Raw genomic sequence first — 14,437 nt, 5'->3', positions numbered from 1 at the left:
GGGACACATTCAGACCATACTTCCATAGCATACTTTGATAAAAATCTTTTAAAAAATTAGTGATGTCTGGATGCCACTCTAGACAGATTGAATCCTCTGTGGGGATGTGAAGCCCAGATACAATACTTTACAAAGCCCCCCAGGCAATCTTCATGCACAGCAAGAGGTGAGAACCGCTGGTCTAGTGGAAGGAGTCTGGGAACAGGGAAACCTGGATTTAGATGCTGGCTCTGTTGCCAAATTGTGGAGTGGCTACAGGCAAATCACCTCCTGCTCTGGGCCTTGGTTACCAGGGGACTTAGCAGATGACTGATTCCTACCAGCCCTATAAGACATTACCATGACTCTTAGTCTAACAGATTAGTTGACATTAATAGGTTCTGAGGGGATATGATGGTTCAATTTTATGTGTCAGCTTCACTGGGCTAAGGGATGCCTAGATAGCGAGTAAGATATTATTTCTAGGTGTGTCATATGCTATTCTCTTCCAGAAAAGAATAGCATTTGAACTGGTAAATTGAGCAAAGTAAATGGCTCTCAACCAATGTGGGTGTGGGGCAGGAGAATAGAATCTGGAGGCTGTTTCACACTGAGTTCCTAGAACTAAATTGAAAGGAAAACCCTAACTTTCCACACCTAAATAACAAGAGGAGGACAGCCCACTTCCTTTGACTTTTTCTGTGTGGCAGATGGGAGACTGGCTGTCCACAACAAATCATACTAAGTGGGCATCAGGTCTTTGTTTGCAACTTTGTAACTTCACTCCAGCCTCTAAATGGTTGCTGTCCACAACCAATCAGACTGATTGCCGGCTACTACTTCAGTTACATGAGATGAGCATGAAGTGGCTAATGGGAAACCTCTAGTGGGTATTTGAACCCAGGAAGATTCTGTATCTGGGTCCTTGGGCTGCTGCTACTCAGGTCCATTCCCACACCGTGGAATGTACTTTCATTTTTCAGTAAATCCCTGCTTTCATTCTTTTATTGCTTCATTCATTCTTTGCTGGGCGTTTTGTCCAATTCTTTGTTCAAAACACCAAGAACCTAAACAACTTGCAGTCACAACCCTGTATCGGTGACAAGTGGGCATCATCCAATCCACTGAGGGCCTGAATAGAACAAAAAGGTGGGAGAAGGGCAAATTTGCTTCCCCTTCTTCTGCTGAGATGTACATGTCTCCTGCCTTTGGACATTAGAGCTCCTGGGTCTCCGTTTTCAGACTGAGACTAGGACTTACACTTTCCCTGACGCCATCCCCTCAATTCTCAGGTCTTTGGATTCAAACTGAATTACAATATTGGCTTTCCTGGTTCTCCAGCTTGCTGATGGCAGATGGTGGGACTTCACGGCCTCCATAATCACGTGAGCCAATTCCTAAAACAAATCTCTAAAATATTAAATACATCTATATATATTTTACTGGTTCCGCTTATCTAAGAACCTTGAATAATATGGGGAGGATATGATGAAAAAACAGATTTGTAGTGGAGGTGTGTGTGAGGATTATACTCTTGCTGTTTACTGGCCCAGCAACACAATGGCATGTTTAGGCTGGGTGGTGTCAGAATGAGAGATGTACAGAGGATATGGGAACCTATCTTAGTTTCATTCACAATTTTTCCTGGAGGTGGAGCCAAGTGGAAATTAAATTCACTTTTTTTCAGTTCAACTGCATTATCCCTTTGGAACAGGCTATGAATAACCCATGTTATGAACCTATGAAATTAAGTTGGAAAAAAATCAGAGCTTGGTGGAATACTATAGATCATTTGGTTCAGGAGTTCACAACCATTTTAATGAGATCTCCCCCACTTTTCTCCAATTAAATTTATTGCAGGACTCAAATTTATAGCTAAATAACAAAGATGAATGGATTCGCAGGAAGTTAGAATTTTCATTTTAGTGAAGAATATTTCTTGACAAATCTCTAGTATCATAGAACAACTTATATGGGACAAATTTCCAATTTTATAATTGGGCAATTGAAGTTCAAAGAGGAGAAATGACTTGCCTCAGTCACATATTAACTAGTGATAGAGACAGAAACAAACCTTAATGTCCTGACTCAGCGATTCTTTTACTCATTCAGCAAGCATCTGCTGAGCCTCTACAAGTTCCTAGTACTGTGCCAGGATTGGGGGATCTGATGGTGAACAAGCTACAGTGAGTCCTGCATCTGTTTCTTGTGACTAGGGTCTAAACTGATGTCTGTCACCTTCGTCTGTGATTATCCCACGGGCAGGTTATCCATAGTAACCCTTGGAATGGCATCTATGGCACTCGGTACCTGGGACTCTGCAGAGACTCTCCTCTCTGAAGATGAGATGGGGATAATTCAAGAAAAGCTTGGTTGCAGGAGGTGTTGATGTGTGGGAATGGCACCATTCCAGGTTGTCCATCACTGAAGGGTGTTATGCAGGCTGGGCACCAATACCAAGACATGGTTGAGCTGTACAGAGAGTTCCGAGTGACCACAGCAGGGCAGCGCTCTCGGATCCAGGGTCATAGTATTTGGTTCTCTCCTGTACTCAGTGGATGCTTCCAAAGTATGACAATGTGAGTTGTGCGGTGTAGCATAGCGGGTAATGGCGCTGTCTTTGGAGTTACTTGGTTTGCAGCCTGGATCTCCGTTTTTTGGCTGTTTGGTCTTAGGACATGTATGTTGCCTCTCTCAGTCTCATCTGTAAAATGATGACAATGGTTTTGCCTCATGGGGTTACTGTGAGGCCTAAATGAAATAAGCCATTCCTGGGACACAGAAAGTTAGCTATTCATTCAATAAATCTTTATTGTGGGCCTACTATGTGCCAGGTCCTCAGGATCTCATGATGAACAAAGTCTCTGCCTTCATGGGACTTATATTTTAGTAAGGAGGAAACACAGCAAACAAATAAATCGTAACAATAATAGCTAGCATGTATTAAACATTTTCTATGTGCCAGTCACTGCTCTAAGTATTTTCATGAATTATTCTATTTTTGTCCTCACAAAAATCCCTTGAGCTACATACAATTATTACCTGCTTACAGATAGGAAGTGGAAGCTCAGGGAGTTAGTAATTTGTCCCAGATCACACAGCTAGAAAATGTTGAAGCCAGGCCTTGGATCCCCACAGACAATTAGACATCAAAGCTTGCTCTTAAGTGTTAGGAAGAAAATAAAGCCAGGAAAGAGGAGAGGCTGAGGGGTGTACCTATAGCGGGTAAGGGAGGCTAGGGAAGGACTCTGAGATGGTGACATGAAGCTGGGAAGGTCATAGTAGGCCGAGGGAGGGGCTGATGCAGAGAATTCGAGGCAGGAATGAGCTAGACGTGTGGAGCTGCAGGAAGGTCAGTCTAGCTGGGTGCAGTGGCTCACGCCTGTAATCTCAGCTACTCAAGAGGCTGAGGCAGGAGGATCACTTGAGCCCAGGAGTTTGAGACCAGCTTGGGCAACATAGCAAGACCCTGTCTCAAAACAAACAAACAAACAAACAAAAAGAAGGCCAGTCTAGTCAAGCTAGTGACCAAAGGAGAAGGGTATGAGAGGTTGAAGAGTTGTTAATATTGATTATTTTAACTGCTAGTAGTTTACAGCCACTATAATTATAGGTCTTGCTTCTCCCTTTAGCCTGTGAGGCAGGAACCTATTTGAGTGTGCCCACAGGGCCCAGCTCTATGCTGTGGTCATAGCAGGTATTTAATATCTTTTTTGTTGTTGTTGTTGATTAGATTTTCAATCTAATTGGGAAAAACATGGGCCGTGCTGAAAGCAAGAGAAGGCTTTGCATCCCGACCCTGTCAGGCTAGCATGCGTGGGCAGCTCACTTTCTCTCTCTGAATCTGCTTCCTTGTTTGTCAAATGCAGAAAGGTCACATTTCCCTTTATAGAATTTTGTCAGGATTAAGAGAGATAATGTGTATATAAAATAGCCACTGCATTGCAGACAATCAATAATGATTCCTTCTTAACCCTTCTCCTTCTCCTAATGCTGTGATCTCTTATCCTTAGAACCACCCACCAATCACTCCCAAGACATTTCTCTTTTAATTCCATGAATGGCTTGAAAAACTGAACCATCCTGACTTCCCAGATGATGTCCATGGACAAAGGTGTCCTCTCCCCTCATTGTCTGGGTTCCGTGGAAGTTTGGCATCAACTCACCCTTAGCCAGTCCTTGCTCCAGGTGTCCTTTGCAGGGACCACCTTGACAGCAAGCTAAGATTTCAGAACTGTGCATTACTTCAGAGGTCCCACTCAGCCCACAGATGCCAGCCAACTCAGGCCCAGGAGGGAATTGGGGGGACCTCCCTCTAAGAGGAGAGCCAGGCTGCAGCCCTCCCCTGCTGGCTGGGAGCCCACCAAGGTGGGCAGTATAATTTACCTTCCCCTCCCAAGTGGTTCCTTATAAGAGACCTTGTGTTTCCTCTGCTAGACGTAGGATTCTGATGTTAGCTCTGGGTCAGTTCTTTGATGATAACATTACCCAGGACACTCTCAAATGGGAGGCTACCTCTTTCACCATTGGTCAGTCCCACTTCCAGTCACTAAAGGAATGTAGGCCTTTTCCTTCTTTAGTCTGTGACCTAAGAACTAAAACATGGTTCCTTGTTCCTCCATCCCCCTTAAACTTGTTTTGCAGTGAATCATCTAAAGCATATGACCCAGGGTTAAATTTTACAACCCTGTGAGGAATTTCAGGGTATATGTGATGTGCAGGAAGGCAATTTGCAGGCATGCTCCAAAATCTAGCTTGGTCCAGCTGTATGCATTGTACTCATTTCCCAGTCTGGCCAGCGAGTTTGCTTAGCCCCAGCTTTTGGTGAAACTGAGTCTTCTGTGGCTGGAACTCAAGTCCAGGTCTTCTGCAGTCACTAAGTGCTATTGGTTCCTTCTCCTGGATTCTATACTCACTCACTTGGAAATCTGTAATATTTCCTCCACCAAGGCCACCTTAAGCCAGGGGAGTATTTTACTGATATTCAGTATCTCCCCTTCTCACTCAACTTAAAATAGTTATCTTTTCTACAGGCAGGTACCCACTTACTCCCAGACATACTTTTTTCTTTTACATCTTCACTCAAAGAATTTATGTTTATAAAGCAGTTATATATTAAGATTATTGTTAGTCTCAGCAAAAACAGGAAAGATACACAGTGTTAATTGAACCTGACTACTTCCCAGGTCATATAGTAGTTGCTGGAATTAAATTAATTTTTTGATGAATATATAAGGTTACATATTTTGCAGAAATCCAACCCAATCCTTAGTGTGTACGTCTCAGCTAAGATGCTTTCAGCTTTATCACTTGCAAGTACTTCTGTCTTTTTTGAGATAAGGTCTTTTTCTGTTCCCCAGCCTGGAGCACAGTGGCATAATTATAGCTCACTGCAGCCTCCAACACCTGGGCTCAAGCAATCCTGCTGCCTGAGCCTCATGAGTAACTGAGACTACAGGCATATGCCACCATGCCTGGCTATTTTCTTTTCTTCTTCTTCTTTTTTTTTTTTTTTAAGTAGAGACAGTGTCTCACTGTGTTGCTCAGGTTTGTCTTGAACTCCTGGGCTCATGTTATCCTCCTGCCTTGGCCTTCCAAGGTGCTGGGATTACAGGCGTGCGCCACAATGCCCAGCCAACTTTCGAGTACTTCTGTAGGAAGGCAGGAGACCCTTTTTCATAGTCCTTTCAAATGGAAGAGGTGGTAACTGGCTAAGGAGCAGAAAGAGGTAACAGTAATGAAGGCAGAGCTTGTGCTACAATTTGATTAAAGCTTCAACCTTATTTATCATCCACCAGATTAACTGTAAGAGGGCAAGTGGGGTACTGCAGTGCCCTGTGCTGTGTGGCCTTCTAGTGTTCTAGCTGCAGGCCCAGTGCACTGGCAACTGTCACACTGACCAACATAGACCAATATAGAATCCTCTAGCTAGGCAGGCTCTGGAGACAGAGGCTGTGGCCTTTTAAACTTTGCATACCCATTGCCTGGACCTGGTACATAATTGGTGCTCAATAAGTATTTGTTCAATGAATGAACAAATCAAGATGTGGACTATATATATAAATGCTATAGGAATTTTAGAAGGGATATTATTGTGGACTTTCTCTAGACCTTGAACCTGAGATCGCTGTGCAATAAATTACTGGGTAGGAAACAACCTACAAAAACCACAACTTAGAGTAGAAGCTGCCAGCATTCCTTTGAGGAGATGGACATAGTGGGTCACCTTGGTTTATGAAAAGTTGCTCAAATGGTGTCTCTTAGTTAAGCAAATACAAGCAGACACCTATTGGTCTGGGAGAAAGATGTAATGGGGACTTATTTTCTTTTGTGGCTTAATAGCAACTGTTTCTCCCCTTGGTTTGCAGTGTGCAGAAGTTGGGTTGACTTGCATAAGAGGCTCAGGATTTTTCTGGGTAGGAAAGTACAGGAGCACAGGCTCCTTTTATGGAGTTTGGAAGTGAGAGGAACGTCATGAGTGTATCCTGGGGTAGCCAGGACCTCAGAATGATTGGCAGAAAATTACTCTAATGTGTTCAGAGTGGGAGTTACTGTGGGGGAAAAGGGTGTCTGGCTTTGTGACTTGGGCTTATCACAAACCCTAATGATGTTTGTGGGAGCCACCAGCATCAAGCTCTGGGCACATGACACAGCACATAGGTGTGATTAGAGGAGCTGAAACCTGCAAACTGGGTCAGGATCTGGGCCAAGGACATAACCACAGGGCAGACAAATATCCTAAGCTAGCAAAGGCAGAGCTTCAACAGCATGAGGCAACAAGAAGCAATGACAGTAATGACCAGATTAGATTTTTAAGTTGTTATTTCATTTGACAAAAAGAAGTCCCTGGAATTCTTACATAATTTTGAGAGAACAGAAAGAGGGAAACATAGTTCTAACAGGAACATACAGGACCTTCAAAGCGTGAACTGAAAAACAAAGTGTGACTATGTTTGTATCCCAAGCTAGTGAAGTAGGTCACACCAATTACAGGTTGAGAAACAAAGGAACTTTGTCACACAGGAGGCACCAAATGAGCAGAGGGGTGGAGATGGAAATGAGTCTGCTGTGTGGTTTGTGGGGGACCCACAGTGAAAAGGGTCAAGTTGGCAGTGGTCAGATATGAGCTTGTGTGGGTAAATGAATGATATGGTTTGGCTGTGTCCCCACCCAAATCTCATCTTGAACTGTAGTTCCCATAATCCCAATGTGTCATAGGAGAGACCCAGTGGGAGGTAATTGGATCATGGGGGCAGTTACCCCCATGCTGTTCTTGTGATAGTGAGTGAGTTTTCATGAGATCTGATGGCTTTATAAGGGGTTCCCCCTTTTTGCTCTGCACTTCTCCTTGCCGCTGCCATGTGAAGAAGGACGTGTTTGTTTCCTTTTCTGTCATGACTGTAACTTTCCTGAGGCCCACCCCCTCCACAGCCTGGTAAAACTGTGAGTCAATTAAACTTCTTTTCTTTAAAAATTACCCAGTCTTGGGTATGTCTTTATAGAAGTGTGAGAACAGACTAATACAGTAAATTGGTACCAGGTAGTGGGATGCTACTGTAAAGATACCTGAAAATGTGAAAGTGACTTTGGAACTGTGTAACAGGCAGAGGCTGGAACAGTTTGGAGGGCTCAGAAGAAGACAGGAAAATATGGGAAAGTTTGGAACTTCCTAGAGACTTGAAGGGACTCAGAAGACAAGAAGATGTGATAAAGTTTGGAACTTCTTAGAGATTCATTGAATGGCTTTGACTAAAATGCTAATAGTGATATGGACACAAAACTCCAGGCTGAGGTGGTCTCAGATGGAGATGAGAAATTTGTTGGGAACTGGAGTAAAGGTCACTCTTGCTATGCAAAGAGACTGGTGGAATTTTGCTCCTGTCCTAAAGATCTTTGGGAACTTGAGAGAGATGACTTAGGGTTCTGGCAGAAGAAATTTCTAAGGAGCAAAGCATTCAAGAGGTGATAGAGCATAAAAGTGGAAAATTTGCAGCCCAATGATGCAGTAGAAAAGAAAAATCCCATTTTCTGGGGAGAAATTCAACCTGGCTATAGAAATTGTGCATAAATAATGAGGAGCCAAATGTTAATCACCAAGACAATGGAGAAAATGTCTCTAGAGCATGTCAGAGATCCTCACAGCAGCCCCTCCCATCACAGGCCTGGAGGAAAAAATGGTTTCTTGGGCTGGGCCCAGGGCCTTGCTGCTTTGTGCAGTCTTGGGACTTGGTGCCCTGTCCCAGTGTGGCTAAAAGGGGCCAACATACAGCTGAGGCCATTGCTCCAGAGGGTGCAAACCCCAAGCCTTGGCATCTTCCACATTGTGTTGGGCCTGTGGGTGCACAGAAGTCAAGTATTGAGGTTTGGGAACCTCTGCCCAGATTTCAGAGGATGTATGGAAACACCTGAATGTCCAGGCAGAGGTGTGCTCCAGGACTGGAGCCCTAATGGAGAACCTCTGCTAGGGCAGTGCAGGAGGGAAATGTGGAATCGGAGCACCCACACAGAGTCCCCACTGGGGCACTGCCTGTTGAAGCTGTGAGAAGAGGACCACTGTCCTCCAGACCCCAGAATGGTAGATCCACTAACAGCTTGCATCATGTGCCTGGAAAAGCTGCAGACACTCAATGCCAGGCATGAAAGCAGCCAGGAAGTGGGGCCATACCCTGCAAAGCCACAGGAGTGGAGCTGCCCAAGGCCATGGGAACTCACCTCTTGCATCTCATGTGATCTGGATGTGAGACAGGGAGTCAAAGGAGATCATTTTGGAGCTTTAGGATTTGACGGCCCCATTGGATTTTGGATTTGCATGGGGCTTGTAGCCCATTCATTTTGGCCAATTTCTCCCATTTGGAATGGGTGTATTTACCCAATGCCTGTACCCCCATTGTATCTAGGAAGTAACTAACTTGCTTTTGATTTTGCAGACTCATAGGCAGAAGGGGTTTGCCTTGTTTCAGATGAGTCTTTGGACTTAGACTTTTGAGTTAATGCTGGAATGACTTAAGAATTTGTGGGACTGTTGGGAAGGCATAATTGTGTTTTGAAATGTGAGGATATGAGATTTGGGAGAGGCCAGGGAAGGAATGATATGGTTTGGCTATGTCCCCACTCAAATCTCATCTTGAACTGTAATTCCCATAATCCCGACATGTCGTGGGAGGGACCTGGTGGGAAGTAGTTGAATCATGGGGGCAGTTACCTCCATGCTGTTCTCATGATAGTGAGTGAGTTCTCATGAGAGTTGATGGTTTTATAAGGGATTTCCCCCCACTTTGCTCTGCACTTCTCCTTGTTGCAGTCATGTGGAGGAGGATGTGTTTGTTTCCTTTTCCATCATGATTGTAAGTTTCCTGAGGCCCACCCCCCACCCAACCCTGCAGAACTGTGGGTCAATTAAACCCCTTTCCTTTATAAATTACCCAGTCTCAGGTATGTCCTTATACCAGTGTGAGAATGGACTAATACAATGAAGTTAGATTATGGATGGGTTATGGTGGTGGCAGACCAGAAATGTGGGCATTATTCCCAGAGGCTATGGCTTTTGGAGCATGTAAGCCCAAGCAGTAATTCTTTTTTTTTTTTTTTTTTTTTTGAGACGGAGTCTCGCTCTGTCCCCCAGGCTGGAGTGCAGTGGCGCGATCTCGCTCACTGCAAGCTCCGCCTCCTGGGTTCATGCCATTCTCCTGCCTCAGCCTCCTGAGTAGCTGGGACTACAGGCGCCCGCCACCGCGCCCAGCTAACTTTTTGTATTTTTAGTAGAGACGGGGTTTCACCGTCGTCTCGATCTCCTGAACTGTGTGATCCGCCCACCTTGGCCTCTCAAAGTGCTGTGATTACAGGCGTGAGCCACCGCACCCGGCCCAAGCAGTAATTTTGATGGTGCCTTGAAGAATGAGTGGCAGGGGTAGGGGTCTGGAGACAGGGAGGCCAGCTGAAGGATTGGGTCCAGGGCATGGCTGCCTGATGCCTCGAGGGCGTGGATTGAGTTTTCATCATCCCCAGTCCCCAGTGGAGTGTCTGATGCATAGTAAGTGCTCACGAAAGACTTGCTAAATTGAATTACAAGAATGCTGTCACCTAGTGGGAAGCAATCTCTAGGTGCGAAATGGAGCTCCTGGTTTCAGAAACTGGGATACCCGGATTCCAAGTTCTGGCATTTCTTGTCTATGTGATGTGCAACTTATTTCACCTTGTTGGAATTTCAGTTTCTTTAGGTATGAAGATCATTCAGCTATTCATTCACCAAGCACTTGTTGATCATAGCCAAGAACCACATATTGTGCTAAACTTGGGAGAATCAAAGAGGAACAATATGATATTCCTGTCTTCGAAGACTTTGTGATTTAGTTGGAGAGATGTATGTACAAGAAAATCATTTATGGCCGGGTGCAGTGGCTCAAGCCTGTAATCCCAGCACTTGGGAGGCTGAGAAGGGCAGATCACGAGGTCAGGAGATCGAGACCATCCTGGCTAACATGGTAAAACCCCGTCTTTACTAAAAAAGTACAAAAAAAATAGCCGGGCAAGGTGGTGGGCACCTGTAGTCCCAGCTACTTGGGAGGCTGAGGCAGGAGAATGGCATAAACCTGGGAGGCGGAGCTTGCAGTGAGCTGAGATCCGGCCACTGCACTCCAGCCTGGGCGACAGAGCCAGACTCTGTCTCAAAAAAGAAAAAAAAAGAAAGAAAATAATTTATTACTGCATAGAGTGTGTTTTCATTGAGGGATGCACAAAGTGCAATGGGATTGCAGAATGATCCCTAACGTGTATTCAGCACTTACCATGTGTTAGGAACTGTTCAAAGTTCATGCAGGTATTTAATCCTCATAATAACCAATGAGGTAGTTATTTCTATGATCTCTATTTTCTGGAAAGGAAACTGAGGCACAGAGCTTAAATAACTTTCCCATGTTTCTACATTTGATAGATGGGAAAGGGGCAACTAGCAGAGAGACTAGTACAAGTAAAAGTGCAAGAGTCTGAAATAACATTTTGTTTGCTAGAACAGTACATGAGACTAGAAAAGAGTACGGAACCAAAGCATAATGGGCTTTGAATGCTATATTAGAAAATTTGGACTCTACCTAAGAAAGCTTTCCAGCATTTTCCAAAGTGTTTGGAGGAACTTAAGTTCTGAGAAACCTTAATATAGTTGTGTATTAGTCAGAGAAACAGACTACTGGCTCTGTTCTTCAGAGAACAGAAACAGAATCAGTAAGTTATGTTTTTATGTACTAACTTGTCTACTCATCGTAAACAATTACAGGTTGAAAAAGTCCAAGATTTGCAGTCTGCAAGTTAGAGACCCAGGAGAGCCAATGTCCAGTTGCAGTCTGAGTCCAAAGGCCTGAGAACCATAAGAGCTGATGGTATAAGTTCCAGTCCAAAAGCCAGCAGGCTTGAAACCCAAGAAGAGCTGATGTTTCGGTACAAGACTGAAGGTTAGAAAAGATCAATATCTCAGCTCCAGCAGTCAAGTGGGAAGAATCCCTTTGACTCAACCTTTTTGATCTATTCAGGCCTTTAATTGATTGGATGAGGCCCACCCACATTAGGGAGGGCAGTCTGCTTCACTCAGCCCACCACTTCAAACATCAACACTTCAAATATCAACCTCATCCAGAAATACTCTCACAGACACACCCAGAATAACATTTGACCAAATGTCTGGGCACCCTGTGGCCCAGTCAGGTTGGCACATAAAATGAACTACCACAAGGTGTTAGGTGTAAAAAGGTGTCTACAGTTGCAGTGAACAATGCTGGCTGCTTACCATTCTCCTCTTTGCCTTCTTTTTTTTAATTTTTATTTATTTATTATTATTATTTTTTTATTTTTATTTTTATTTTTTTTTGAGACGGAGTCTTGCTCTGTCCCCCTGGCTGGAGTGCAGTGGCACTATCTCGGCTCACTGCAAGCTCCGCCTCCCGGGATCATGCCATTCTCCTGCCTCAGCCTCCCAAGTAGCCGGGACTACAGGCGCCCGCCACCGCGCCCGGCTAATTTTTTTTTGTATTTTTAGTAGAGACAGGGTTTCACCATGTTAGCCAGGATGGTCTCGATCTCCTGACCTTGTGATCCGCCCGCCTCGGCCTCCCAAAGTGCTGGGATTACAAGCGTGAGCCACCGCGCCCGGCCCTCTTTGCCTTCTTAACGGAGCTCTAGTTTTGTTCAGGAATCTGTTCCTCCTCCATGCAGCTTTATAGTTAGGGAAGCTGGCCCACCTCCAGCTTGAGAGGGATTGGTCAAAGGAAAAATTTCATTTGTTTTTTTGCTCAGTGATTGGTTCAGGAGTGGATGTGTGACCAGATTCTGGCCAATGAGACTTGAGTGTATACCAGGGAGATTGTGGGGAACTTCTCTCCTAAGAGAGGCCACGTGAAGAAATGATCCTTCTTTTTCCTCTGTCAGGCCTGAGTGTGATGCTGTAACTGTCATCCTACTACTGGCCTGAAGATGAAGCTGACACTGAGGGTGCTAGAGTAGAAAAATGTGGACACAAATCTCCCAAGCTTGTCCTACGTCTCTGAACATCTGGTTTGTGAAGCGTGACAAACAGTTCTTATTGTTTATCCCAGTTTTGAGTCAGGGTTTCTGTCACTTGTAGCTATATCCTACATGATATGATCATAAAATAAGATTGGAGGCGTGGCTTAAGCAAAAACAATGAGGCTTTTAAGATTCCAGGGTTTCTCACTCAGTGCCCAGCATTTAGTATGCAGGTGTGCTGTGCAAATACCCAAAGTTGGATATAACACACAGCATTTCCTAAACAGGTGTGACCCTGGAAACCTTTGTAGAGAAGAATCCACGGTACTGATGTCCCACAGAAATACTCCCATAGGCAATGGGAAGACTTGGGAATCCTCAAAGTAGGCGGACGGTAACATTACATGCTCAATAAAATTCCACCTTCTCCTCTCTAGCTGTGTGAAGTATCATGTCTCTGATGATCATAAAATGTAAGGGAACTCAGAAATACCTCCCCAGAAAAAGATTGCAAGCCCTTACTTACTAGACTAACTGATTTCTTAGTCCCCTTCCGGTTCTCAAATGCTGCAGGGCTTGCATAATTTGGTACCTTCATCTCCGAGCATTGAACAAAGTTTCCCTTCCTTTTCTTAGTCACTTGCCAACATCTGTGAATGAAGTCGGTGATATATATATATATATATATTCAACCAGTTATTTTCTGGATTGAATTATTTAAAATAACCCACTAAATGAATCCCTGCTCAGTAGGTCTTTGACTTAAATGCCACTCAGGCTCTGAAACGCATTTTTTATTTCTCTGGCTTTTTATTTTTTTAAGTCAAACAGCCCTAGGGAAATGGCTTGAGGCTACAAAGGGCAGTTTTCAGAATGTTTTCTCTGCAGTTAGTGACAGGGTAGACAAATAGCATAAAATAGAAGACTATACTCCATTCCAGATGGGAAACATTGCTTCTGTTGTTTTTCTTGATTTATGTTAAATTCATCATGGTTTCAAACTGAAACCACTTTGGCCCCTAAAAGCAACAGGAAAAAAAAAAAAAAAAAGGAAGAGAAAAAAAAAGTGACACATCTCTATGTTAAATAATTGGATCCTTTAGAGATATAAACTGCAAATCTGGGCAGGTCAATTATCCTTTCTCCTGCTCCATACAATGGGAGTACTGGTGATTATTTCCCAGGATGGCACCACGGTTGTGTGAACTAAGAGACTTAGCAAACAGTAGAGCTCTTGTGTGATGAGGCGGGTACACGGCTGCTGTTTTCTGTCCTCATGTTGTACTGTGGTAAAGTCACCTTTGAGAACAACCTTGGCTCCAGAATGAGGGTGACTTATTGTGAACTGGAAGCCATGAAAGAAACACTTTCTCTATCACAGTCTCTCCTTTGTTAGAGGAAAAACCCCATTCCTATCCCCAAAGCCCAAACCTCAAAGATCTTCCTTAGATCTCCCTTTAATTCTTTAGAGTCCCATGCTGTTCAGCTTGGGTCTCACATTGACCCGGGGTTGCGCAACTCAGAAGTCCCTCAATTCTTTAACAGGTGACTGAGGCCAAACCAGTATGGGAGCTCCTTTGAAAAACCCAGCGAGGGCCAGGAAGGCCAGACAAGTGGACTTTCATTGCAGGGTAAGTATTGCATGTTTCTTCTGATCAGGTAATTATCGGTTATAGGACAAAGAGGAAGCCCGATTTATCAACAAAATGAAATTAAAAATTAACATGCTCCTGTTTGCTCGATTGTAATCTTTGAATCAGTCAATATCTACAGGCTGTGCCAGTAACCTGATTTCAGGGCAGCCACAGAGTCTGCTCAGAGACCAGCCCAGTTAAACAGTTAAGGCTGAGATCAGTTGGGGAAGACTGGAAATTAAATATGTTTAGGCAATGAATACTCACAAAGTGCTTAGGGATTTCTCGCTGGGGGCTGGTATTGGTGGTGCGGGTGTGCTGGGTTTGAGAGG

General features: G+C 44.2%; 1 long non-coding RNA gene across 1 annotated transcript in view; it reads left to right on the top strand.

Moving 5' to 3' along the window:
* The window catches only part of LOC107000222 (uncharacterized), a 42,301-nt gene that overhangs the window by 4,719 nt on the left and 23,145 nt on the right, over positions 1-14,437 (top strand). Inside the window, exon 2 of the long non-coding RNA XR_001447234.3 lies at positions 14,017-14,102. This is a non-coding gene — a long non-coding RNA (uncharacterized LOC107000222). The remainder of the gene's footprint in view (positions 1-14,016; positions 14,103-14,437) is intronic.

The sequence above is a fragment of the Macaca mulatta genome, chromosome 9, assembly GCF_049350105.2.
Source record: "Macaca mulatta isolate MMU2019108-1 chromosome 9, T2T-MMU8v2.0, whole genome shotgun sequence".
Lineage (NCBI taxonomy): Eukaryota > Metazoa > Chordata > Mammalia > Primates > Cercopithecidae > Macaca > Macaca mulatta.
This window is presented reverse-complemented; position numbering and strand designations above follow the sequence as displayed.